At 47.6% G+C, this 22,489-nt stretch overlaps 15 non-coding genes across 15 annotated transcripts; all 15 read left to right on the top strand.

Annotated features, from left to right (window-relative positions):
- The first annotated feature begins 1,253 nt into the window (after window positions 1-1,253).
- Window positions 1,254-1,444, top strand: LOC142733026 (U2 spliceosomal RNA). Its single transcript, XR_012879848.1, has one exon. It is a non-coding gene; the product is annotated as a U2 spliceosomal RNA (small nuclear RNA).
- Window positions 1,445-2,740: 1,296 nt separating this feature from the next.
- Window positions 2,741-2,930, top strand: LOC142733036 (U2 spliceosomal RNA). Its single transcript, XR_012879857.1, has one exon. It is a non-coding gene; the product is annotated as a U2 spliceosomal RNA (small nuclear RNA).
- Window positions 2,931-4,214: 1,284 nt separating this feature from the next.
- On the top strand, window positions 4,215-4,405 carry LOC142733014 (U2 spliceosomal RNA). The gene has a single exon (XR_012879837.1). It is a non-coding gene; the product is annotated as a U2 spliceosomal RNA (small nuclear RNA).
- Window positions 4,406-5,692: 1,287 nt separating this feature from the next.
- LOC142733001 (U2 spliceosomal RNA) lies at window positions 5,693-5,883 on the top strand. Its single transcript, XR_012879826.1, has one exon. It is a non-coding gene; the product is annotated as a U2 spliceosomal RNA (small nuclear RNA).
- A 1,297-nt stretch (window positions 5,884-7,180) lies between these two features.
- Window positions 7,181-7,372, top strand: LOC142733039 (U2 spliceosomal RNA). Its single transcript, XR_012879860.1, has one exon. It is a non-coding gene; the product is annotated as a U2 spliceosomal RNA (small nuclear RNA).
- Window positions 7,373-8,653: 1,281 nt separating this feature from the next.
- LOC142733029 (U2 spliceosomal RNA) lies at window positions 8,654-8,844 on the top strand. The gene has a single exon (XR_012879851.1). It is a non-coding gene; the product is annotated as a U2 spliceosomal RNA (small nuclear RNA).
- Window positions 8,845-10,121: 1,277 nt separating this feature from the next.
- On the top strand, window positions 10,122-10,312 carry LOC142733085 (U2 spliceosomal RNA). Its single transcript, XR_012879902.1, has one exon. It is a non-coding gene; the product is annotated as a U2 spliceosomal RNA (small nuclear RNA).
- A 1,288-nt stretch (window positions 10,313-11,600) lies between these two features.
- On the top strand, window positions 11,601-11,790 carry LOC142733032 (U2 spliceosomal RNA). Its single transcript, XR_012879854.1, has one exon. It is a non-coding gene; the product is annotated as a U2 spliceosomal RNA (small nuclear RNA).
- A 1,287-nt stretch (window positions 11,791-13,077) lies between these two features.
- On the top strand, window positions 13,078-13,270 carry LOC142733030 (U2 spliceosomal RNA). Its single transcript, XR_012879852.1, has one exon. It is a non-coding gene; the product is annotated as a U2 spliceosomal RNA (small nuclear RNA).
- Window positions 13,271-14,557: 1,287 nt separating this feature from the next.
- On the top strand, window positions 14,558-14,748 carry LOC142733041 (U2 spliceosomal RNA). The gene has a single exon (XR_012879862.1). It is a non-coding gene; the product is annotated as a U2 spliceosomal RNA (small nuclear RNA).
- A 1,287-nt stretch (window positions 14,749-16,035) lies between these two features.
- LOC142733073 (U2 spliceosomal RNA) lies at window positions 16,036-16,226 on the top strand. Its single transcript, XR_012879891.1, has one exon. It is a non-coding gene; the product is annotated as a U2 spliceosomal RNA (small nuclear RNA).
- A 1,283-nt stretch (window positions 16,227-17,509) lies between these two features.
- On the top strand, window positions 17,510-17,699 carry LOC142733034 (U2 spliceosomal RNA). The gene has a single exon (XR_012879856.1). It is a non-coding gene; the product is annotated as a U2 spliceosomal RNA (small nuclear RNA).
- Window positions 17,700-18,974: 1,275 nt separating this feature from the next.
- LOC142733033 (U2 spliceosomal RNA) lies at window positions 18,975-19,164 on the top strand. Its single transcript, XR_012879855.1, has one exon. It is a non-coding gene; the product is annotated as a U2 spliceosomal RNA (small nuclear RNA).
- Window positions 19,165-20,448: 1,284 nt separating this feature from the next.
- On the top strand, window positions 20,449-20,639 carry LOC142733061 (U2 spliceosomal RNA). The gene has a single exon (XR_012879880.1). It is a non-coding gene; the product is annotated as a U2 spliceosomal RNA (small nuclear RNA).
- A 1,296-nt stretch (window positions 20,640-21,935) lies between these two features.
- On the top strand, window positions 21,936-22,126 carry LOC142733049 (U2 spliceosomal RNA). The gene has a single exon (XR_012879869.1). It is a non-coding gene; the product is annotated as a U2 spliceosomal RNA (small nuclear RNA).
- The last annotated feature ends 363 nt before the right edge of the window (window positions 22,127-22,489 follow it).

The following is a 22,489-nucleotide window of genomic DNA, read 5'->3' as shown; positions in this document are numbered from 1 at the left end:
AGTGTTTTTTGTCTTTGCTATTGTTTCTGTCTTTCTGAAGGGATCTCCCCTTTTAATCCCATTATTTCAACACCTGTTGGACAATGCATGAGTGATAATGAGCTCATTGATTAAATGCAATTAATGAATAGATTGCCACCTCTTGTTGTGTGTCGTCTGTGTTTCTGTGTTTCCGGCATTTCACATTGGAACACCTCATTCACCTTCCTTGTCTTCTCTCCACCCTCCCTTTTAGGTAAGTTAAAGAGCTGCACCTGAGCCAGCCACTGATTGATTGATTGATTGATTGATTGATTGATTGATTGATTGATTGATGCAGCACAACAGTCAAATAGTGGAGTGGAGTAGGGGAACAGCAAACAGCCAATAAAGCAGCCCACCCGCTCGCCTGCCCGCCACAATGGACCTACCTGTGTACACTAGATGGATGTGATGGAATGTACTGTCGTCCCTACATTTCAAGAAGAAGTAAGAATTGCAGTTGCAACAAAGCCTTGCTTGCCTACAAAGAGAGCAGCAATTTGGATTTGTTACTATGTTACCTAGAAGAATAACAAACTGTGCAAGGATGGAGGTTGTAGGAGCAAGGAGAAGTTGTCTGTAAAGTTGGTGGATGCCTATTTTCCATTTTGCAGTCCCTTGTCTCCCTCTTGTGGCCTCCTGGAGGCAACTAGCTGTGCAAAAAAAAGACAGCCTGGCGGCCGGCTGTTGCAGTGTTGCCCTCTCAGGCAACACTGAGTGACTGACTGAGCCTCACCGTCTTATATAAAGTTCAGACGGAACTTTGCACGTGTCATAGTGGAGCCCTCAGGATTCCAGAGCCAGCTTTCTGACATCATAATGGGGCCTCAGAGATAAAAGCCTGGGCCCAGGCAGTGTTGGTCAGTGCTGCTCAGCAGGCAGCACTGGACTGGACTGGATTACAGCTGATACAAGGTGTGAAGGAACAAGGGGTGGCTGTGGGCATGCACTTGCTGCCGCTGCCAGTGTTTATCTGCATGGCAGCAGGGCATTTGGGCGTTGCCAGGAAGGCGTTTTTATGTAGATTCCTCCTCTTTCAGCACTGCATTGTGGTGCAAGCAAAAGAAGCAAATCCTGTCTGGCTTCCTCTCCGGCCTTTATTCACCTCCCGTGTAGCTGTGAGTGTGTGAGCCTGCAGGGCCCCATGGAATTGCCTAGAAGTAGGCTGAATCGCTGCAAGGGCTGAACAGCAGTATCGGGCAGGCTCGGGCAACGCGCGGCCCGTTCGGGTTATCGCTTCTCGGCCTTTTGGCTAAGATCAAGTGTAGTATCTGTTCTTATCAGTTTAATATCTGATACGTCCCCTATCTGGGGACCATATATTAAATGGATTTTTAGAACAGGGAGATGGAAATAGAGCTTGCTCTGTCCACTCCACGCATTGACCTGGTATTGCAGTATTTCCAGGACCGGTGCACCCTTTCCTTATGTGTTGACTAAAAGCAGATTCCAAAAGTGTTTTTTGTCTTTGCTATTGTTTCTGTCTTTCTGAAGGGATCTCCCCTTTTAATCCCATTATTTCAACACCTGTTGGACAATGCATGAGTGATAATGAGCTCATTGATTAAATGCAATTAATGAATAGATTGCCACCTCTTGTTGTGTGTCGTCTGTGTTTCTGTGTTTCCGGCATTTCACATTGGAACACCTCATTCACCTTCCTTGTCTTCTCTCCGCCCTCCCTTTTAGGTAAGTTAAAGAGCTGCACCTGAGCCAGCCACTGATTGATTGATTGATTGATTGATTGATTGATTGATTGATTGATTGATTGATTGATTGATGCAGCACAACAGTCAAATAGTGGAGTGGAGTAGGGGAACAGCAAACAGCCAATAAAGCAGCCCGCCCGCTCGCCTGCCCGCCACAATGGACCTACCTGTGTACACTAGATGGATGTGATGGAATGTACTGTCGTCCCTACATTTCAAGAAGAAGTAAGAATTGCAGTTGCAACAAAGCCTTGCTTGCCTACAAAGAGAGCAGCAATTTGGATTTGTTACTATGTTACCTAGAAGAATAACAAACTGTGCAAGGATGGAGGTTGTAGGAGCAAGGAGAAGTTGTCTGTAAAGTTGGTGGATGCCTATTTTCCATTTTGCAGTCCCTTGTCTCCCTCTTGTGGCCTCCTGGAGGCAACTAGCTGTGCAAAAAAAAGACAGCCTGGCGGCCGGCTGTTGCAGTGTTGCCCTCTCAGGCAACACTGAGTGACTGACTGAGCCTCACCGTCTTATATAAAGTTCAGACGGAACTTTGCACGTGTCATAGTGGAGCCCTCAGGATTCCAGAGCCAGCTTTCTGACATCATAATGGGGCCTCAGAGATAAAAGCCTGGGCCCAGGCAGTGTTGGTCAGTGCTGCTCAGCAGGCAGCACTGGACTGGACTGGATTACAGCTGATACAAGGTGTGAAGGAACAAGGGGTGGCTGTGGGCATGCACTTGCTGCCGCTGCCAGTGTTTATCTGCATGGCAGCAGGGCATTTGGGCGTTGCCAGGAAGGCGTTTTTATGTAGATTCCTCCTCTTTCAGCACTGCATTGTGGTGCAAGCAAAAGAAGCAAATCCTGTCTGGCTTCCTCTCCGGCCTTTATTCACCTCCCGTGTAGCTGTGAGTGTGTGAGCCTGCAGGGCCCCATGGAATTGCCTAGAAGTAGGCTGAATCGCTGCAAGGGCTGAACAGCAGTATCGGGCAGGCTCGGGCAACGCGCGGCCCGTTCGGGTTATCGCTTCTCGGCCTTTTGGCTAAGATCAAGTGTAGTATCTGTTCTTATCAGTTTAATATCTGATACGTCCCCTATCTGGGACCATATATTAAATGGATTTTTAGAACAGGGAGATGGAAATAGAGCTTGCTCTGTCCACTCCACGCATTGACCTGGTATTGCAGTATTTCCAGGACCGGTGCACCCTTTCCTTATGTGTTGACTAAAAGCAGATTCCAAAAGTGTTTTTTGTCTTTGCTATTGTTTCTGTCTTTCTGAAGGGATCTCCCCTTTTAATCCCATTATTTCAACACCTGTTGGACAATGCATGAGTGATAATGATCTCATTGATTAAATGCAATTAATGAATAGATTGCCACCTCTTGTTGTGTGTCGTCTGTGTTTCTGTGTTTCCGGCATTTCACATTGGAACACCTCATTCACCTTTCCTTGTCTTCTCTCCGCCCTCCCTTTTAGGTAAGTTAAAGAGCTGCACCTGAGCCAGCCACTGATTGATTGATTGATTGATTGATTGATTGATTGATTGATTGATGCAGCACAACAGTCAAATAGTGGAGTGGAGTAGGGGAACAGCAAACAGCCAATAAAGCAGCCCGGCCCGCTCGCCTGCCCGCCACAATGGACCTACCTGTGTACACTAGATGGATGTGATGGAATGTACTGTCGTCCCTACATTTCAAGAAGAAGTAAGAATTGCAGTTGCAACAAAGCCTTGCTTGCCTACAAAGAGAGCAGCAATTTGGATTTGTTACTATGTTACCTAGAAGAATAACAAACTGTGCAAGGATGGAGGTTGTAGGAGCAAGGAGAAGTTGTCTGTAAAGTTGGTGGATGCCTATTTTCCATTTTGGCAGTCCCTTGTCTCCCTCTTGTGGCCTCCTGGAGGCAACTAGCTGTGCAAAAAAAAGACAGCCTGGCGGCCGGCTGTTGCAGTGTTGCCCTCTCAGGCAACACTGAGTGACTGACTGAGCCTCACCGTCTTATATAAAGTTCAGACGGAACTTTGCACGTGTCATAGTGGAGCCCTCAGGATTCCAGAGCCAGCTTTCTGACATCATAATGGGGCCTCAGAGATAAAAGCCTGGGCCCAGGCAGTGTTGGTCAGTGCTGCTCAGCAGGCAGCACTGGACTGGACTGGATTACAGCTGATACAAGGTGTGAAGGAACAAGGGGGTGGCTGTGGGCATGCACTTGCTGCCGCTGCCAGTGTTTATCTGCATGGCAGCAGGGCATTTGGGCGTTGCCAGGAAGGCGTTTTTATGTAGATTCCTCCTCTTTCAGCACTGCATTGTGGTGCAAGCAAAAGAAGCAAATCCTGTCTGGCTTCCTCTCCGGCCTTTATTCACCTCCCGTGTAGCTGTGAGTGTGTGAGCCTGCAGGGCCCCATGGAATTGCCTAGAAGTAGGCTGAATCGCTGCAAGGGCTGAACAGCAGTATCGGGCAGGCTCGGGCAACGCGCGGCCCGTTCGGGTTATCGCTTCTCGGCCTTTTGGCTAAGATCAAGTGTAGTATCTGTTCTTATCAGTTTAATATCTGATACGTCCCCTATCTGGGGACCATATATTAAATGGATTTTTAGAACAGGGAGATGGAAATAGAGCTTGCTCTGTCCACTCCACGCATTGACCTGGTATTGCAGTATTTCCAGGACCGGTGCACCCTTTCCTTATGTGTTGACTAAAAGCAGATTCCAAAAGTGTTTTTTGTCTTTGCTATTGTTTCTGTCTTTCTGAAGGGATCTCCCCTTTTAATCCCATTATTTCAACACCTGTTGGACAATGCATGAGTGATAATGAGCTCATTGATTAAATGCAATTAATGAATAGATTGCCACCTCTTGTTGTGTGTCGTCTGTGTTTCTGTGTTTCCGGCATTTCACATTGGAACACCTCATTCACCTTCCTTGTCTTCTCTCCGCCCTCCCTTTTAGGTAAGTTAAAGAGCTGCACCTGAGCCAGCCACTGATTGATTGATTGATTGATTGATTGATTGATTGATTGATTGATTGATTGATGCAGCACAACAGTCAAATAGTGGAGTGGAGTAGGGGAACAGCAAACAGCCAATAAAGCAGCCCGCCCGCTCGCCTGCCCGCCACAATGGACCTACCTGTGTACACTAGATGGATGTGATGGAATGTACTGTCGTCCCTACATTTCAAGAAGAAGTAAGAATTGCAGTTGCAACAAAGCCTTGCTTGCCTACAAAGAGAGCAGCAATTTGGATTTGTTACTATGTTACCTAGAAGAATAACAAACTGTGCAAGGATGGAGGTTGTAGGAGCAAGGAGAAGTTGTCTGTAAAGTTGGTGGATGCCTATTTTCCATTTTGCAGTCCCTTGTCTCCCTCTTGTGGCCTCCTGGAGGCAACTAGCTGTGCAAAAAAAAGACAGCCTGGCGGCCGGCTGTTGCAGTGTTGCCCTCTCAGGCAACACTGAGTGACTGACTGAGCCTCACCGTCTTATATAAAGTTCAGACGGAACTTTGCACGTGTCATAGTGGAGCCCTCAGGATTCCAGAGCCAGCTTTCTGACATCATAATGGGGCCTCAGAGATAAAAGCCTGGGCCCAGGCAGTGTTGGTCAGTGCTGCTCAGCAGGCAGCACTGGACTGGACTGGATTACAGCTGATACAAGGTGTGAAGGAACAAGGGGTGGCTGTGGGCATGCACTTGCTGCCGCTGCCAGTGTTTATCTGCATGGCAGCAGGGCATTTGGGCGTTGCCAGGAAGGCGTTTTTATGTAGATTCCTCCTCTTTCAGCACTGCATTGTGGTGCAAGCAAAAGAAGCAAATCCTGTCTGGCTTCCTCTCCGGCCTTTATTCACCTCCCGTGTAGCTGTGAGTGTGTGAGCCTGCAGGGCCCCATGGAATTGCCTAGAAGTAGGCTGAATCGCTGCAAGGGCTGAACAGCAGTATCGGGCAGGCTCGGGCAACGCGCGGCCGTTCGGGTTATCGCTTCTCGGCCTTTTGGCTAAGATCAAGTGTAGTATCTGTTCTTATCAGTTTAATATCTGATACGTCCCCTATCTGGGGACCATATATTAAATGGATTTTTAGAACAGGGAGATGGAAATAGAGCTTGCTCTGTCCACTCCACGCATTGACCTGGTATTGCAGTATTTCCAGGACCGGTGCACCCTTTCCTTATGTGTTGACTAAAAGCAGATTCCAAAAGTGTTTTTTGTCTTTGCTATTGTTTCTGTCTTTCTGAAGGGATCTCCCCTTTTAATCCCATTATTTCAACACCTGTTGGACAATGCATGAGTGATAATGAGCTCATTGATTAAATGCAATTAATGAATAGATTGCCACCTCTTGTTGTGTGTCGTCTGTGTTTCTGTGTTTCCGGCATTTCACATTGGAACACCTCATTCACCTTCCTTGTCTTCTCTCCGCCCTCCCTTTTAGGTAAGTTAAAGAGCTGCACCTGAGCCAGCCACTGATTGATTGATTGATTGATTGATTGATTGATTGATTGATTGATTGATTGATTGATTGATGCAGCACAACAGTCAAATAGTGGAGTGGAGTAGGGGAACAGCAAACAGCCAATAAAGCAGCCCGCCCGCTCGCCTGCCCGCCACAATGGACCTACCTGTGTACACTAGATGGATGTGATGGAATGTACTGTCGTCCCTACATTTCAAGAAGAAGTAAGAATTGCAGTTGCAACAAAGCCTTGCTTGCCTACAAAGAGAGCAGCAATTTGGATTTGTTACTATGTTACCTAGAAGAATAACAAACTGTGCAAGGATGGAGGTTGTAGGAGCAAGGAGAAGTTGTCTGTAAAGTTGGTGGATGCCTATTTTCCATTTTGCAGTCCCTTGTCTCCCTCTTGTGGCCTCCTGGAGGCAACTAGCTGTGCAAAAAAAAGACAGCCTGGCGGCCGGCTGTTGCAGTGTTGCCCTCTCAGGCAACACTGAGTGACTGACTGAGCCTCACCGTCTTATATAAAGTTCAGACGGAACTTTGCACGTGTCATAGTGGAGCCCTCAGGAATTCCAGAGCCAGCTTTCTGACATCATAATGGGGCCTCAGAGATAAAAGCCTGGGCCCAGGCAGTGTTGGTCAGTGCTGCTCAGCAGGCAGCACTGGACTGGACTGGATTACAGCTGATACAAGGTGTGAAGGAACAAGGGGTGGCTGTGGGCATGCACTTGCTGCCGCTGCCAGTGTTTATCTGCATGGCAGCAGGGCATTTGGGCGTTGCCAGGAAGGGGTTTTTATGTAGATTCCTCCTCTTTCAGCACTGCATTGTGGTGCAAGCAAAAGAAGCAAATCCTGTCTGGCTTCCTCTCCGGCCTTTATTCACCTCCCGTGTAGCTGTGAGTGTGTGAGCCTGCAGGGCCCCATGGAATTGCCTAGAAGTAGGCTGAATCGCTGCAAGGGCTGAACAGCAGTATCGGGCAGGCTCGGGCAACGCGCGGCCCGTTCGGGTTATCGCCTTCTCGGCCTTTTGGCTAAGATCAAGTGTAGTATCTGTTCATATCAGTTTAATATCTGATACGTCCCCTATCTGGGGACCATATATTAAATGGATTTTTAGAACAGGGAGATGGAAATAGAGCTTGCTCTGTCCACTCCACGCATTGACCTGGTATTGCAGTATTTCCAGGACCGGTGCACCCTTTCCTTATGTGTTGACTAAAAGCAGATTCCAAAAGTGTTTTTTGTCTTGCTATTGTTTCTGTCTTTCTGAAGGGATCTCCCCTTTTAAATCCCATTATTTCAACACCTGTTGGACAATGCATGAGTGATAATGAGCTCATTGATTAAATGCAATTAATGAATAGATTGCCACCTCTTGTTGTGTGTCGTCTGTGTTTCTGTGTTTCCGGCATTTCACATTGGAACACCTCATTCACCTTCCTTGTCTTCTCTCCGCCCTCCCTTTTAGGTAAGTTAAAGAGCTGCACCTGAGCCAGCCACTGATTGATTGATTGATTGATTGATTGATTGATTGATTGATTGATTGATGCAGCACAACAGTCAAATAGTGGAGTGGAGTAGGGGAACAGCAAACAGCCAATAAGCAGCCCGCCCGCTCGCCTGCCCGCCACAATGGACCTACCTGTGTACACTAGATGGATGTGATGGAATGTACTGTCGTCCCTACATTTCAAGAAGAAGTAAGAATTTCAGTTGCAACAAAGCCTTGCTTGCTACAAAGAGAGCAGCAATTTGGATTTGTTACTATGTTACCTAGAAGAATAACAAACTGTGCAAGGATGGAGGTTGTAGGAGCAAGGAGAAGTTGTCTGTAAAGTTGGTGGATGCCTATTTTCCATTTTGCAGTCCCTTGTCTCCCTCTTGTGGCCTCCTGGAGGCAACTAGCTGTGCAAAAAAAAGACAGCCTGGCGGCCGGCTGTTGCAGTGTTGCCCTCTCAGGCAACACTGAGTGACTGACTGAGCCTCACCGTCTTATATAAAATTCAGACGGAACTTTGCACGTGTCATAGTGGAGCCCTCAGGATTCCAGAGCCAGCTTTCTGACATCATAATGGGGCCTCAGAGATAAAAGCCTGGGCCCAGGCAGTGTTGGTCAGTGCTGCTCAGCAGGCAGCACTGACTGGACTGGATTACAGCTGATACAAGGTGTGAAGGAACAAGGGGTGGCTGTGGGCATGCACTTGCTGCCGCTGCCAGTGTTTGTCTGCATGGCAGCAGGGCATTTGGGCGTTGCCAGGAAGGCGTTTTTATGTAGATTCCTCCTCTTTCAGCACTGCATTGTGGTGCAAGCAAAAGAAGCAAATCCTGTCTGGCTTCCTCTCCGGCCTTTATTCACCTCACGTGTAGCTGTGAGTGTGTGAGCCTGCAGGGCCCCATGGAATTGCCTAGAAGTAGGCTGAATCGCTGCAAGGGCTGAACAGCAGTATCGGGCAGGCTCGGGCAACGCGCGGCCCGTTCGGGTTATCGCTTCTCGGCCTTTTGGCTAAGATCAAGTGTAGTATCTGTTCTTATCAGTTTAATATCTGATACGTCCCCTATCTGGGGACCATATATTAAATGGATTTTTAGAACAGGGAGATGGAAATAGAGCTTGCTCTGTCCACTCCACGCATTGACCTGGTATTGCAGTATTTCCAGGACCTGTGCAACCCTTTCCTTATGTGTTGACTAAAAGCAGATTCCAAAAGTGTTTTTGTCTTTGCTATTGTTTCTGTCTTTCTGAAGGGATCTCCCCTTTTAATCCCATTATTTCAACACCTGTTGGACAATGCATGAGTGATAATGAGCTCATTGATTAAATGCAATTAATGAATAGATTGCCACCTCTTGTTGTGTGTCGTCTGTGTTTCTGTGTTTCCGGCATTTCACATTGGAACACCTCATTCACCTTCCTTGTCTTCTCTCCGCCTCCCTTTTAGGTAAGTTAAAGAGCTGCACCTGAGCCAGCCACTGATTGATTGATTGATTGATTGATTGATTGATTGATTGATTGATGCAGCACAACAGTCAAATAGTGGAGTGGAGTAGGGGAACAGCAAACAGCCAATAAAGCAGCCCGCCCGCTCGCCTGCCCGCCACAATTGGACCTACCTGTGTACACTAGATGGATGTGATGGAATGTACTGTCGTCCCTACATTTCAAGAAGAAGTAAGAATTGCAGTTGCAACAAAGCCTTGCTTGCCTACAAAGAGAGCAGCAATTTGGATTTGTTACTATGTTACCTAGAAGAATAACAAACTGTGCAAGGATGAGGTTGTAGGAGCAAGGAGAAGTTGTCTGTAAAGTTGGTGGATGCCTATTTTCCATTTGCAGTCCCTTGTCTCCCTCTTGTGGCCTCCTGGAGGCAACTAGCTGTGCAAAAAAAGACAGCCTGGCGGCCGGCTGTTGCAGTGTTGCCCTCTCAGGCAACACTGAGTGACTGACTGAGCCTCACCGTCTTATATAAAGTTCAGACGGAACTTTGCACGTGTCATAGTGGAGCCCTCAGGATTCCAGAGCCAGCTTTCTGACATCATAATGGGGCCTCAGAGATAAAAGCCTGGGCCCAGGCAGTGTTGGTCAGTGCTGCTCAGCAGGCAGCACTGGACTGGACTGGATTACAGCAGATACAAGGTGTGAAGGAACAAGGGGTGGCTGTGGGCATGCACTTGCTGCCGCTGCCAGTGTTTATCTGCATGGCAGCAGGGCATTTGGGCGTTGCCAGGAAGGCGTTTTTATGTAGATTCCTCCTCTTTCAGCACTGCATTGTGGTGCAAGCAAAAGAAGCAAATCCTGTCTGGCTTCCTCTCCGGCCTTTATTCACCTCCCGTGTAGCTGTGAGTGTGTGAGCCTGCAGGGCCCCATGGAATTGCCTAGAAGTAGGCTGAATCGCTGCAAGGGCTGAACAGCAGTATCGGGCAGGCTCGGGCAACGCGCGGCCCGTTCGGGTTATCGCTTCTCGGCCTTTTGGCTAAGATCAAGTGTAGTATCTGTTCTTATCAGTTTAATATCTGATACGTCCCCTATCTGGGGACCATATATTAAATGGATTTTTAGAACAGGGAGATGGAAATAGAGCTTGCTCTGTCCACTCCACGCATTGACCTGGTATTGCAGTATTTCCAGGACCGGTGCACCCTTTCCTTATGTGTTGACTAAAAGCAGATTCCAAAAGTGTTTTTTGTCTTTGCTATTGTTTCTGTCTTTCTGAAGGGATCTCCCCTTTTAATCCCATTATTTCAACACCTGTTGGACAATGCATGAGTGATAATGAGCTCATTGATTAAATGCAATTAATGAATAGATTGCCACCTCTTGTTGTGTGTCGTCTGTGTTTCTGTGTTTCCGGCATTTCACATTGGAACACCTCATTCACCTTCCTTGTCTTCTCTCCGCCCTCCCTTTTAGGTAAGTTAAAGAGCTGCACCTGAGCCAGCCACTGATTGATTGATTGATTGATTGATTGATTGATTGATTGATTGATTGATTGATGCAGCACAACAGTCAAATAGTGGAGTGGAGTAGGGGAACAGCAAACAGCCAATAAAGCAGCCCGCCCGCTCGCCTGCCCGCCACAATGGACCTACCTGTGTACACTAGATGGATGTGATGGAATGTACTGTCGTCCCTACATTTCAAGAAGAAGTAAGAATTGCAGTTGCAACAAAGCCTTGCTTGCCTACAAAGAGAGCAGCAATTTGGATTTGTTACTATGTTACCTAGAAGAATAACAAACTGTGCAAGGATGGAGGTTGTAGGAGCAAGGAGAAGTTGTCTGTAAAGTTGGTGGATGCCTATTTTCCATTTTGCAGTCCCTTGTCTCCCTCTTGTGGCCTCCTGGAGGCAACTAGCTGTGCAAAAAAAAGACAGCCTGGCGGCCGGCTGTTGCAGTGTTGCCCTCTCAGGCAACACTGAGTGACTGACTGAGCCTCACCGTCTTATATAAAGTTCAGACGGAACTTTGCACGTGTCATAGTGGAGCCCTCAGGATTCCAGAGCCAGCTTTCTGACATCATAATGGGGCCTCAGAGATAAAAGCCTGGGCCCAGGCAGTGTTGGTCAGTGCTGCTCAGCAGGCAGCACTGGACTGGACTGGATTACAGCTGATACAAGGTGTGAAGGAACAAGGGGTGGCTGTGGGCATGCACTTGCTGCCGCTGCCAGTGTTTATCTGCATGGCAGCAGGGCATTTGGGCGTTGCCAGGAAGGCGTTTTTATGTAGATTCCTCCTCTTTCAGCACTGCATTGTGGTGCAAGCAAAAGAAGCAAATCCTGTCTGGCTTCCTCTCCGGCCTTTATTCACCTCCCGTGTAGCTGTGAGTGTGTGAGCCTGCAGGGCCCCATGGAATTGCCTAGAAGTAGGCTGAATCGCTGCAAGGGCTGAACAGCAGTATCGGGCAGGCTCGGGCAACGCGCGGCCCGTTCGGGTTATCGCTTCTCGGCCTTTTGGCTAAGATCAAGTGTAGTATCTGTTCTTATCAGTTTAATATCTGATACGTCCCCTATCTGGGGACCATATATTAAATGGATTTTTAGAACAGGGAGATGGAAATAGAGCTTGCTCTGTCACTCCACGCATTGACCTGGTATTGCAGTATTTCCAGGACCGGTGCACCCTTTCCTTATGTGTTGACTAAAAGCAGATTCCAAAAGTGTTTTTTGTCTTTGCTATTGTTTCTGTCTTTCTGAAGGGATCTCCCTTTTAATCCCATTATTTCAACACCTGTTGGACAATGCATGAGTGATAATGAGCTCATTGATTAAATGCAATTAATGAATAGATTGCCACCTCTTGTTGTGTGTCGTCTGTGTTTCTGTGTTTCCGGCATTTCACATTGGAACACTCATTCACCTTCCTTGTCTTCTCTCCGCCCTCCCTTTTAGGTAAGTTAAAGAGCTGCACCTGAGCCCAGCCACTGATTGATTGATTGATGATTGATTGATTGATTGATTGATTGATTGATTGATTGATGCAGCACAACAGTCAAATAGTGGAGTGGAGTAGGGGAACAGCAAACAGCCAATAAAGCAGCCCGCCCGCTCGCCTGCCCGCCACAATGGACCTACCTGTGTACACTAGATGGATGTGATGGAATGTACTGTCGTCCCTACATTTCAAGAAGAAGTAAGAATTGCAGTTGCAACAAAGCCTTGCTTGCCTACAAAGAGAGCAGCAATTTGATTTGTTACTAATGTACCTAGAAGAATAACAAACTGTGCAAGGATGGAGGTTGTAGGAGCAAGGAGAAGTTGTCTGTAAAGTTGGTGGATGCCTATTTTCCATTTTGCAGTCCCTTGTCTCCCTCTTGTTGGCCTCCTGGAGGCAACTAGCTGTGCAAAAAAAAGACAGCCTGGCGGCCGGCTGTTGCAGTGTTGCCCTCTCAGGCAACACTGAGTGACTGACTGAGCCTCACGTCTTATATAAAGTTCAGACGGAACTTGCACGTGTCATAGTGGAGCCCTCAGGATTCCAGAGCCAGCTTTCTGACATCATAATGGGGCCTCAGAGATAAAAGCCTGGGCCCAGGCAGTGTTGGTCAGTGCTGCTCAGCAAGGCAGCACTGGACTGGACTGGATTACAGCTGATACAAGGTGTGAAGAACAAGGGGTGGCTGTGGGCATGCACTTGCTGCCGCTGCCAGTGTTTATCTGCATGGCAGCAGGGCATTTGGGCGTTGCCAGGAAGGCGTTTTTATGTAGATTCCTCCTCTTTCAGCACTGCATTGTGGTGCAAGCAAAAGAAGCAAATCCTGTCTGGCTTCCTCTCCGGCCTTTATTCACCTCCCGTGTAGCTGTGAGTGTGTGAGCCTGCAGGGCCCATGGAATTGCCTAGAAGTAGGCTGAATCGCTGCAAGGGCTGAACAGCAGTATCGGGCAGGCTCGGGCAACGCGCGGCCCGTTCGGGTTATCGCTTCTCGGCCTTTTGGCTAAGATCAAGTGTAGTATCTGTTCTTATCAGTTTAATATCTGATACGTCCCCTATCTGGGGACCATATATTAAATGGATTTTTAGAACAGGGAGATGGAAAATAGAGCTTGCTCTGTCCACTCCCACGCATTGACCTGGTATTGCAGTATTTCCAGGACCGGTGCACCCTTTCCTTATGTGTTGACTAAAAGCAGATTCCAAAAGTGTTTTTTGTCTTTGCTATTGTTTCTGTCTTTCTGAAGGGATCTCCCCTTTTAATCCCATTATTTCAACACCTGTTGGACAATGCATGAGTGATAATGAGCTCATTGATTAAATGCAATTAATGAATAGATTGCCACCTCTTGTTGTGTGCGTCTGTGTTTCTGTGTTTCCGGCATTTCACATTGGAACACCTCATTCACCTTCCTTGTCTTCTCTCCGCCCTCCCTTTTAGGTAAGTTAAAGAGCTGCACCTGAGCCAGCCACTGATTGATTGATTGATTGATTGATTGATTGATTGATTGATTGATTGATTGATGCAGCACAACAGTCAAATAGTGGCGTGGAGTAGGGGAACAGCAAACAGCCAATAAAGCAGCCCGCCCGCTCGCCTGCCCGCCACAATGGACCTACCTGTGTACACTAGATGGATGTGATGGAATGTACTGTCGTCCCTACATTTCAAGAAGAAGTAAGAATTGCAGTTGCAACAAAGCCTTGCTTGCCTACAAAGAGAGCAGCAATTTGGATTTGTTACTATGTTACCTAGAAGAATAAACAAACTGTGCAAGGATGGAGGTTGTAGGAGCAAGGAGAAGTTGTCTGTAAAGTTGGTGGATGCCTATTTTCCATTTTGCAGTCCCTTGTCTCCCTCTTGTGGCCTCCTGGAGGCAACTAGCTGTGCAAAAAAAAGACAGCCTGGCGGCCGGCTGTTGCAGTGTTGCCCTCTCAGGCAACACTGAGTGACTGACTGAGCCTCACCGTCTTATATAAAGTTCAGACGGAACTTTGCACGTGTCATAGTGGAGCCCTCAGGATTCCAGAGCCAGCTTTCTGACATCATAATGGGGCCTCAGAGATAAAAGCCTGGGCCCAGGCAGTGTTGGTCAGTGCTGCTCAGCAGGCAGCACTGGACTGGACTGGATTACAGCTGATACAAGGTGTGAAGGAACAAGGGGTGGCTGTGGGCATGCACTTGCTGCCGCTGCCAGTGTTTATCTGCATGGCAGCAGGGCATTTGGGCGTTGCCAGGAAGGCGTTTTTATGTAGATTCTCCTCTTTCAGCACTGCATTGTGGTGCAAGCAAAAGAAGCAAATCCTGTCTGGCTTCCTCTCCGGCCTTTATTCACCTCCCGTGTAGCTGTGAGTGTGTGAGCCTGCAGGGCCCCATGGAATTGCCTAGAAGTAGGCTGAATCGCTGCAAGGGCTGAACAGCAGTATCGGGCAGGCTCGGGCAACGCGCGGCCCGTTCGGGTTATCGCTTCTCGGCCTTTTGGCTAAGATCAAGTGTAGTTTCTTGTTCTTATCAGTTTAATATCTGATACGTCCCCTATCTGGGGACCATATATTAAATGGATTTTTAGAACAGGGAGATGGAAATAGAGCTTGCTCTGTCCACTCCACGCATTGACTGTATTGGCAGTATTTCCAGGACCGGTGCACCCTTTCTTAAGTGTTGACTAAAAGCAGATTCCAAAAGTGTTTTTGTCTTTGCTATTGTTTCTGTCTTTCTGAAGGGATCTCCCCTTTTAATCCCATTATTTCAACACCTGTTGGACAATGCATGAGTGATAATGAGCTCATTGATTAAATGCAATTAATGAATAGATTGCCACCTCTTGTTGTGTGTCGTCTGTGTTTCTGTGTTTCCGGCATTTCACATTGGAACACCTCATTCACCTTCCTTGTCTTCTCTCCGCCCTCCCTTTTAGGTAAGTTAAAGAGCTGCACCTGAGCCCAGCCACTGATTGATTGATTGATTGATTGATTGATTGATTGATTGATTGATTGATTGATGCAGCACAACAGTCAAATAGTGGAGTGGAGTAGGGGAACAGCAAACAGCCAATAAAGCAGCCCGCCGCCTCGCCTGCCCGCCACAATGGACCTACCTGTGTACACTAGATGGATGTGATGGAATGTACTGTCGTCCCTACATTTCAAGAAGAAGTAAGAATTGCAGTTGCAACAAAGCCTTGCTTGCCTACAAAGAGAGCAGCAATTTGGATTTGTTACTATGTTACCTAGAAGAATAACAAACTGTGCAAGGATGGAGGTTGTAGGAGCAAGGAGAAGTTGTCTGTAAAGTTGGTGGATGCCTATTTTCCATTTTGCAGTCCCTTGTCTCCCTCTTGTGGCCTCCTGGAGGCAACTAGCTGTGCAAAAAAAAGACAGCCTGGCGGCCGGCTGTTGCAGTGTTGCCCTCTCAGGCAACACTGAGTGACTGACTGAGCCTCACCGTCTTATATAAAGTTCAGACGGAACTTTGCACGTGTCATAGTGGAGCCCTCAGGATTCCAGAGCCAGCTTTCTGACATCATAATGGGGCCTCAGAGATAAAAGCCTGGGCCCAGGCAGTGTTGGTCAGTGCTGCTCAGCAGGCAGCACTGGACTGGACTGGATTACAGCTGATACAAGGTGTGAAGGAACAAGGGGTGGCTGTGGGCATGCACTTGCTGCCGCTGCCAGTGTTTATCTGCATGGCAGCAGGGCATTTGGGCGTTGCCAGGAAGGCGTTTTTATGTAGATTCCTCCTCTTTCAGCACTGCATTGTGGTGCAAGCAAAAGAAGCAAATCCTGTCTGGCTTCCTCTCCGGCCTTTATTCACCTCCCGTGTAGCTGTGAGTGTGTGAGCCTGCAGGGCCCCATGGAATTGCCTAGAAGTAGGCTGAATCGCTGCAAGGGCTGAACAGCAGTATCGGGCAGGCTCGGGCAACGCGCGGCCCGTTCGGGTTATCGCTTCTCGGCCTTTTGGCTAAGATCAAGTGTAGTATCTGTTCTTATCAGTTTAATATCTGATACGTCCCCTATCTGGGGACCATATATTAAATGGATTTTTAGAACAGGGAGATGGAAATAGAGCTTGCTCTGTCCACTCCACGCATTGACCTGGTATTGCAGTATTTCCAGGACCGGTGCACCCTTTCCTTATGTGTTGACTAAAAGCAGATTCCAAAAGTGTTTTTTGTCTTTGCTATTGTTTCTGTCTTTCTGAAGGGATCTCCCCTTTTAATCCCATTATTTCAACACCTGTTGGACAATGCATGAGTGATAATGAGCTCATTGATTAAATGCAATTAATGAATAGATTGCCACCTCTTGTTGTGTGTCGTCTGTGTTTCTGTGTTTCCGGCATTTCACATTGGAACACCTCATTCACCTTCCTTGTCTTCTCTCCGCCCTCCCTTTTAGGTAAGTTAAAGAGCTGCACCTGAGCCAGCCACTGATTGATTGATTGATTGATTGATTGATTGATTGATTGATTGATTGATGCAGCACAACAGTCAAATAGTGGAGTGGAGTAGGGGAACAGCAAACAGCCAATAAAGCAGCCCGCCCGCTCGCCTGCCCCGCCACAATGGACCTACTGTGTACACTAGATGGATGTGATGGAATGTACTGTCGTCCCTACATTTCAAGAAGAAGTAAGAATTGCAGTTGCAACAAAGCCTTGCTTGCCTACAAAGAGAGCAGCAATTTGGATTTGTTACTATGTTACCTAGAAGAATAACAAACTGTGCAAGGATGGAGGTTGTAGGAGCAAGGAGAAGTTGTCTGTAAAGTTGGTGGATGCCTATTTTTCCCATTTTGCAGTCCCTTGTCTCCCTCTTGTGGCCTCCTGGAGGCAACTAGCCTGTGCAAAAAAAAGACAGCCTGGCGGCCGGCTGTGCAGTGTTGCCCTCTCAGGCAACACTGAGTGACTGACTGAGCCTCACCGTCTTATATAAAGTTCAGACGGAACTTTGCACGTGTCATAGTGGAGCCCTCAGGATTCCAGAGCCAGCTTTCTGACATCATAATGGGGCCTCAGAGATAAAAGCCTGGGCCCAGGCAGTGTTGGTCAGTGCTGCTCAGCAGGCAGCACTGGACTGGACTGGATTACAGCTGATACAAGGTGTGAAGGAACAAGGGGTGGCTGTGGGCATGCACTTGCTGCCGCTGCCAGTGTTTATCTGCATGGCAGCAGGGCATTTGGGCGTTGCCAGGAAGGCATTTTTATGTAGATTCCTCCTCTTTCAGCACTGCATTGTGGTGCAAGCAAAAGAAGCAAATCCTGTCTGGCTTCCTCTCCGGCCTTTATTCACCTCCGTGTGCTGTGAGTGTGTGAGCCTGCAGGGCCCCATGGAATTGCCTAGAAGTAGGCTGAATCGCTGCAAGGGCTGAACAGCAGTATCGGGCAGGCTGGGCAACGCGCGGCCCGTTCGGGTTATCGCTTCTCGGCCTTTTGGCTAAGATCAAGTGTAGTATCTGTTCTTATCAGTTTAATATCTGATACGTCCCCTATCTGGGGACCATATATTAAATGGATTTTTAGAACAGGGAGATGGAAATAGAGCTTGCTCTGTCCACTCCACGCATTGACCTGGTATGCAGTATTTCCAGGACCGGTGCACCCTTTCCTTATGTGTTGACTAAAAGCAGATTCCAAAAGTGTTTTTTGTCTTTGCTATTGTTTCTGTCTTTCTGAAGGGATCTCCCCTTTTATCCCATTATTTCAACACCTGTTGGACAATGCATGAGTGATAATGAGCTCATTGATTAATGCAATTAATGAATAGATTGCCACCTCTTGTTGTGTGTCGTCTGTGTTTCTGTGTTTCCGGCATTTCACATTGGAACACCTCATTCACCTTCCTTGTCTTCTCTCCGCCCTCCTTTTAGGTAAGTTAAAGAGCTGCACCTGAGCCAGCCACTGATTGATTGATTGATTGATTGATTGATTGATTGATTGATTGATGCAGCACAACAGTCAAATAGTGGAGTGGAGTAGGGGAACAGCAAACAGCCAATAAAGCAGCCCGCCCGCTCGCCTGCCCGCCACAATGGACCTACCTGTGTACACTAGATGGATGTGATGGAATGTACTGTCGTCCCTACATTTCAAGAAGAAGTAAGAATTGCAGTTGCAACAAAGCCTTGCTTGCCTACAAAGAGAGCAGCAATTTGGATTTGTTACTATGTTACCTAGAAGAATAACAAACTGTGCAAGGATGGAGGTTGTAGGAGCAAGGAGAAGTTGTCTGTAAAGTTGGTGGATGCCTATTTTCCATTTTGCAGTCCCTTGTCTCCCTCTTGTGGCCTCCTGGAGGCAACTAGCTGTGCAAAAAAAAGACAGCCTGGCGGCCGGCTGTTGCAGTGTTGCCCTCTCAGGCAACACTGAGTGACTGACTGAGCCTCACCGTCTTATATAAAGTTCAGACGGAACTTTGCACGTGTCATAGTGGAGCCCTCAGGATTCCAGAGCCAGCTTTCTGACATCATAATGGGGCCTCAGAGATAAAAGCCTGGGCCCAGGCAGTGTTGGTCAGTGCTGCTCAGCAGGCAGCACTGGACTGGACTGGATTACAGCTGATACAAGGTGTGAAGGAACAAGGGGTGGCTGTGGGCATGCACTTGCTGCCGCTGCCAGTGTTTATCTGCATGGCAGCAGGGCATTTGGGCGTTGCCAGGAAGGCATTTTATGTAGATTCCTCCTCTTTCAGCACTGCATTGTGGTGCAAGCAAAAGAAGCAAATCCTGTCTGGCTTCCTCTCCGGCCTTTATTCACTCCCGTGTAGCTGTGAGTGTGTGAGCCTGCAGGGCCCCATGGAATTGCCTAGAAGTAGGCTGAATCGCTGCAAGGGCTGAACAGCAGTATCGGGCAGGCTCGGGCAACGCGCGGCCCGTTCGGGTTATCGCTTCTCGGCCTTTTGGCTAAGATCAAGTGTAGTATCTGTTCTTATCAGTTTAATATCTGATACGTCCCTATCTGGGGACCATATATTAAATGGATTTTTAGAACAGGGAGATGGAAATAGAGCTTGCTCTGTCCACTCCACGCATTGACCTGGTATTGCAGTATTTCCAGGACCGGTGCACCCTTTCCTTATGTGTTGACTAAAAGCAGATTCCAAAAGTGTTTTTTGTCTTTGCTATTGTTTCTGTCTTTCTGAAGGGATCTCCCCTTTTAATCCCATTATTTCAACACCTGTTGGACAATGCATGAGTGATAATGAGCTCATTGATTAAATGCAATTAATGAATAGATTGCCACCTCTTGTTGTGTGTCGTCTGTGTTTCTGTGTTTCCGGCATTTCACATTGGAACACCTCATTCACCTTCCTTGTCTTCTCTCCGCCCTCCCTTTTAGGTAAGTTAAAGAGCTGCACCTGAGCCAGCCACTGATTGATTGATTGATTGATTGATTGATTGATTGATTGATTGATTGATGCAGCACAACAGTCAAATAGTGGAGTGGAGTAGGGGAACAGCAAACAGCCAATAAAGCAGCCCGCCCGCTCGCCTGCCCGCCACAATGGACCTACCTGTGTACACTAGATGGATGTGATGGAATGTACTGTCGTCCCTACATTTCAAGAAGAAGTAAGAATTGCAGTTGCAACAAAGCCTTGCTTGCCTACAAAGAGAGCAGCAATTTGGATTTGTTACTATGTTACCTAGAAGAATAACAAACTGTGCAAGGATGGAGGTTGTAGGAGCAAGGAGAAGTTGTCTGTAAAGTTGGTGGATGCCTATTTTCCATTTTGCAGTCCCTTGTCTCCCTCTTGTGGCCTCCTGGAGGCAACTAGCTGTGCAAAAAAAAGACAGCCTGGCGGCCGGCTGTTGCAGTGTTGCCATCTCAGGCAACACTGAGTGACTGACTGAGCCTCACCGTCTTATATAAAGTTCAGACGGAACTTTGCACGTGTCATAGTGGAGCCCTCAGGATTCCAGAGCCAGCTTTCTGACATCATAATGGGGCCTCAGAGATAAAAGCCTGGGCCCAGGCAGTGTTGGTCAGTGCTGCTCAGCAGGCAGCACTGGACTGGACTGGATTACAGCTGATACAAGGTGTGAAGGAACAAGGGGTGGCTGTGGGCATGCACTTGCTGCCGCTGCCAGTGTTTATCTGCATGGCAGCAGGGCATTTGGGCGTTGCCAGGAAGGCGTTTTTATGTAGATTCCTCCTCTTTCAGCACTGCATTGTGGTGCAAGCAAAAGAAGCAAATCCTGTCTGGCTTCCTCTCCGGCCTTTATTCACCTCCCGTGTAGCTGTGAGTGTGTGAGCCTGCAGGGCCCCATGGAATTGCCTAGAAGTAGGCTGAATCGCTGCAAGGGCTGAACAGCAGTATCGGGCAGGCTCGGGCAACGCGCGGCCCGTTCGGGTTATCGCTTCTCGGCCTTTTGGCTAAGATCAAGTGTAGTATCTGTTCTTATCAGTTTAATATCTGATACGTCCCCTATCTGGGGACCATATATTAAATGGATTTTTAGAACAGGGAGATGGAAATAGAGCTTGCTCTGTCCACTCCACGCATTGACCTGGTATTGCAGTATTTCCAGGACCGGTGCACCCTTTCCTTATGTGTTGACTAAAAGCAGATTCCAAAAGTGTTTTTTGTCTTTGCTATTGTTTCTGTCTTTCTGAAGGGATCTCCCCTTTTAATCCCATTATTTCAACACCTGTTGGACAATGCATGAGTGATAATGAGCTCATTGATTAAATGCAATTAATGAATAGATTGCCACCTCTTGTTGTGTGTCGTCTGTGTTTCTGTGTTTCCGGCATTTCACATTGGAACACCTCATTCACCTTCCTTGTCTTCTCTCCGCCCTCCCTTTTAGGTAAGTTAAAGAGCTGCACCTGAGCCAGCCACTGATTGATTGATTGATTGATTGATTGATTGATTGATTGATTGATTGATTGATTGATTGATGCAGCACAACAGTCAAATAGTGGAGTGGAGTAGGGGAACAGCAAACAGCCAATAAAGCAGCCCGCCCGCTCGCCTGCCCGCCACAATGGACCTACCTGTGTACACTAGATGGATGTGATGGAATGTACTGTCGTCCCTACATTTCAAGAAGAAGTAAGAATTGCAGTTGCAACAAAGCCTTGCTTGCCTACAAAGAGAGCAGCAATTTGGATTTGTTACTATGTTACCTAGAAGAATAACAAACTGTGCAAGGATGGAGGTTGTAGGAGCAAGGAGAAGTTGTCTGTAAAGTTGGTGGATGCCTATTTTCCATTTTGCAGTCCCTTGTCTCCCTCTTGTGGCCTCCTGGAGGCAACTAGCTGTGCAAAAAAAAGACAGCCTGGCGGCCGGCTGTTGCAGTGTTGCCCTCTCAGGCAACACTGAGTGACTGACTGAGCCTCACCGTCTTATATAAAGTTCAGACGGAACTTTGCACGTGTCATAGTGGAGCCCTCAGGATTCCAGAGCCAGCTTTCTGACATCATAATGGGGCCTCAGAGATAAAAGCCTGGGCCCAGGCAGTGTTGGTCAGTGCTGCTCAGCAGGCAGCACTGGACTGGACTGGATTACAGCTGATACAAGGTGTGAAGGAACAAGGGGTGGCTGTGGGCATGCACTTGCTGCCGCTGCCAGTGTTTATCTGCATGGCAGCAGGGCATTTGGGCGTTGCCAGGAAGGCGTTTTTATGTAGATTCCTCCTCTTTCAGCACTGCATTGTGGTGCAAGCAAAAGAAGCAAATCCTGTCTGGCTTCCTCTCCGGCCTTTATTCACCTCCCGTGTAGCTGTGAGTGTGTGAGCCTGCAGGGCCCCATGGAATTGCCTAGAAGTAGGCTGAATCGCTGCAAGGGCTGAACAGCAGTATCGGGCAGGCTCGGGCAACGCGCGGCCCGTTCGGGTTATCGCTTCTCGGCCTTTTGGCTAAGATCAAGTGTAGTATCTGTTCTTATCAGTTTAATATCTGATACGTCCCCTATCTGGGGACCATATATTAAATGGATTTTTAGAACAGGGAGATGGAAATAGAGCTTGCTCTGTCCACTCCACGCATTGACCTGGTATTGCAGTATTTCCAGGACCGGTGCACCCTTTCCTTATGTGTTGACTAAAAGCAGATTCCAAAAGTGTTTTTTGTCTTTGCTATTGTTTCTGTCTTTCTGAAGGGATCTCCCCTTTTAATCCCATTATTTCAACACCTGTTGGACAATGCATGAGTGATAATGAGCTCATTGATTAAATGCAATTAATGAATAGATTGCCACCTCTTGTTGTGTGTCGTCTGTGTTTCTGTGTTTCCGGCATTTCACATTGGAACACCTCATTCACCTTCCTTGTCTTCTCTCCGCCCTCCCTTTTAGGTAAGTTAAAGAGCTGCACCTGAGCCAGCCACTGATTGATTGATTGATTGATTGATTGATTGATTGATTGATTGATTGATTGATGCAGCACAACAGT

This window comes from Rhinoderma darwinii, unplaced genomic scaffold (genome assembly GCF_050947455.1).
Source record: "Rhinoderma darwinii isolate aRhiDar2 unplaced genomic scaffold, aRhiDar2.hap1 Scaffold_934, whole genome shotgun sequence".
In the NCBI taxonomy this organism is placed as follows: domain Eukaryota; kingdom Metazoa; phylum Chordata; class Amphibia; order Anura; family Rhinodermatidae; genus Rhinoderma; species Rhinoderma darwinii.
Note: the sequence above shows the minus strand (reverse complement) of the source record. Positions and strands in the feature narration are given on the sequence as shown.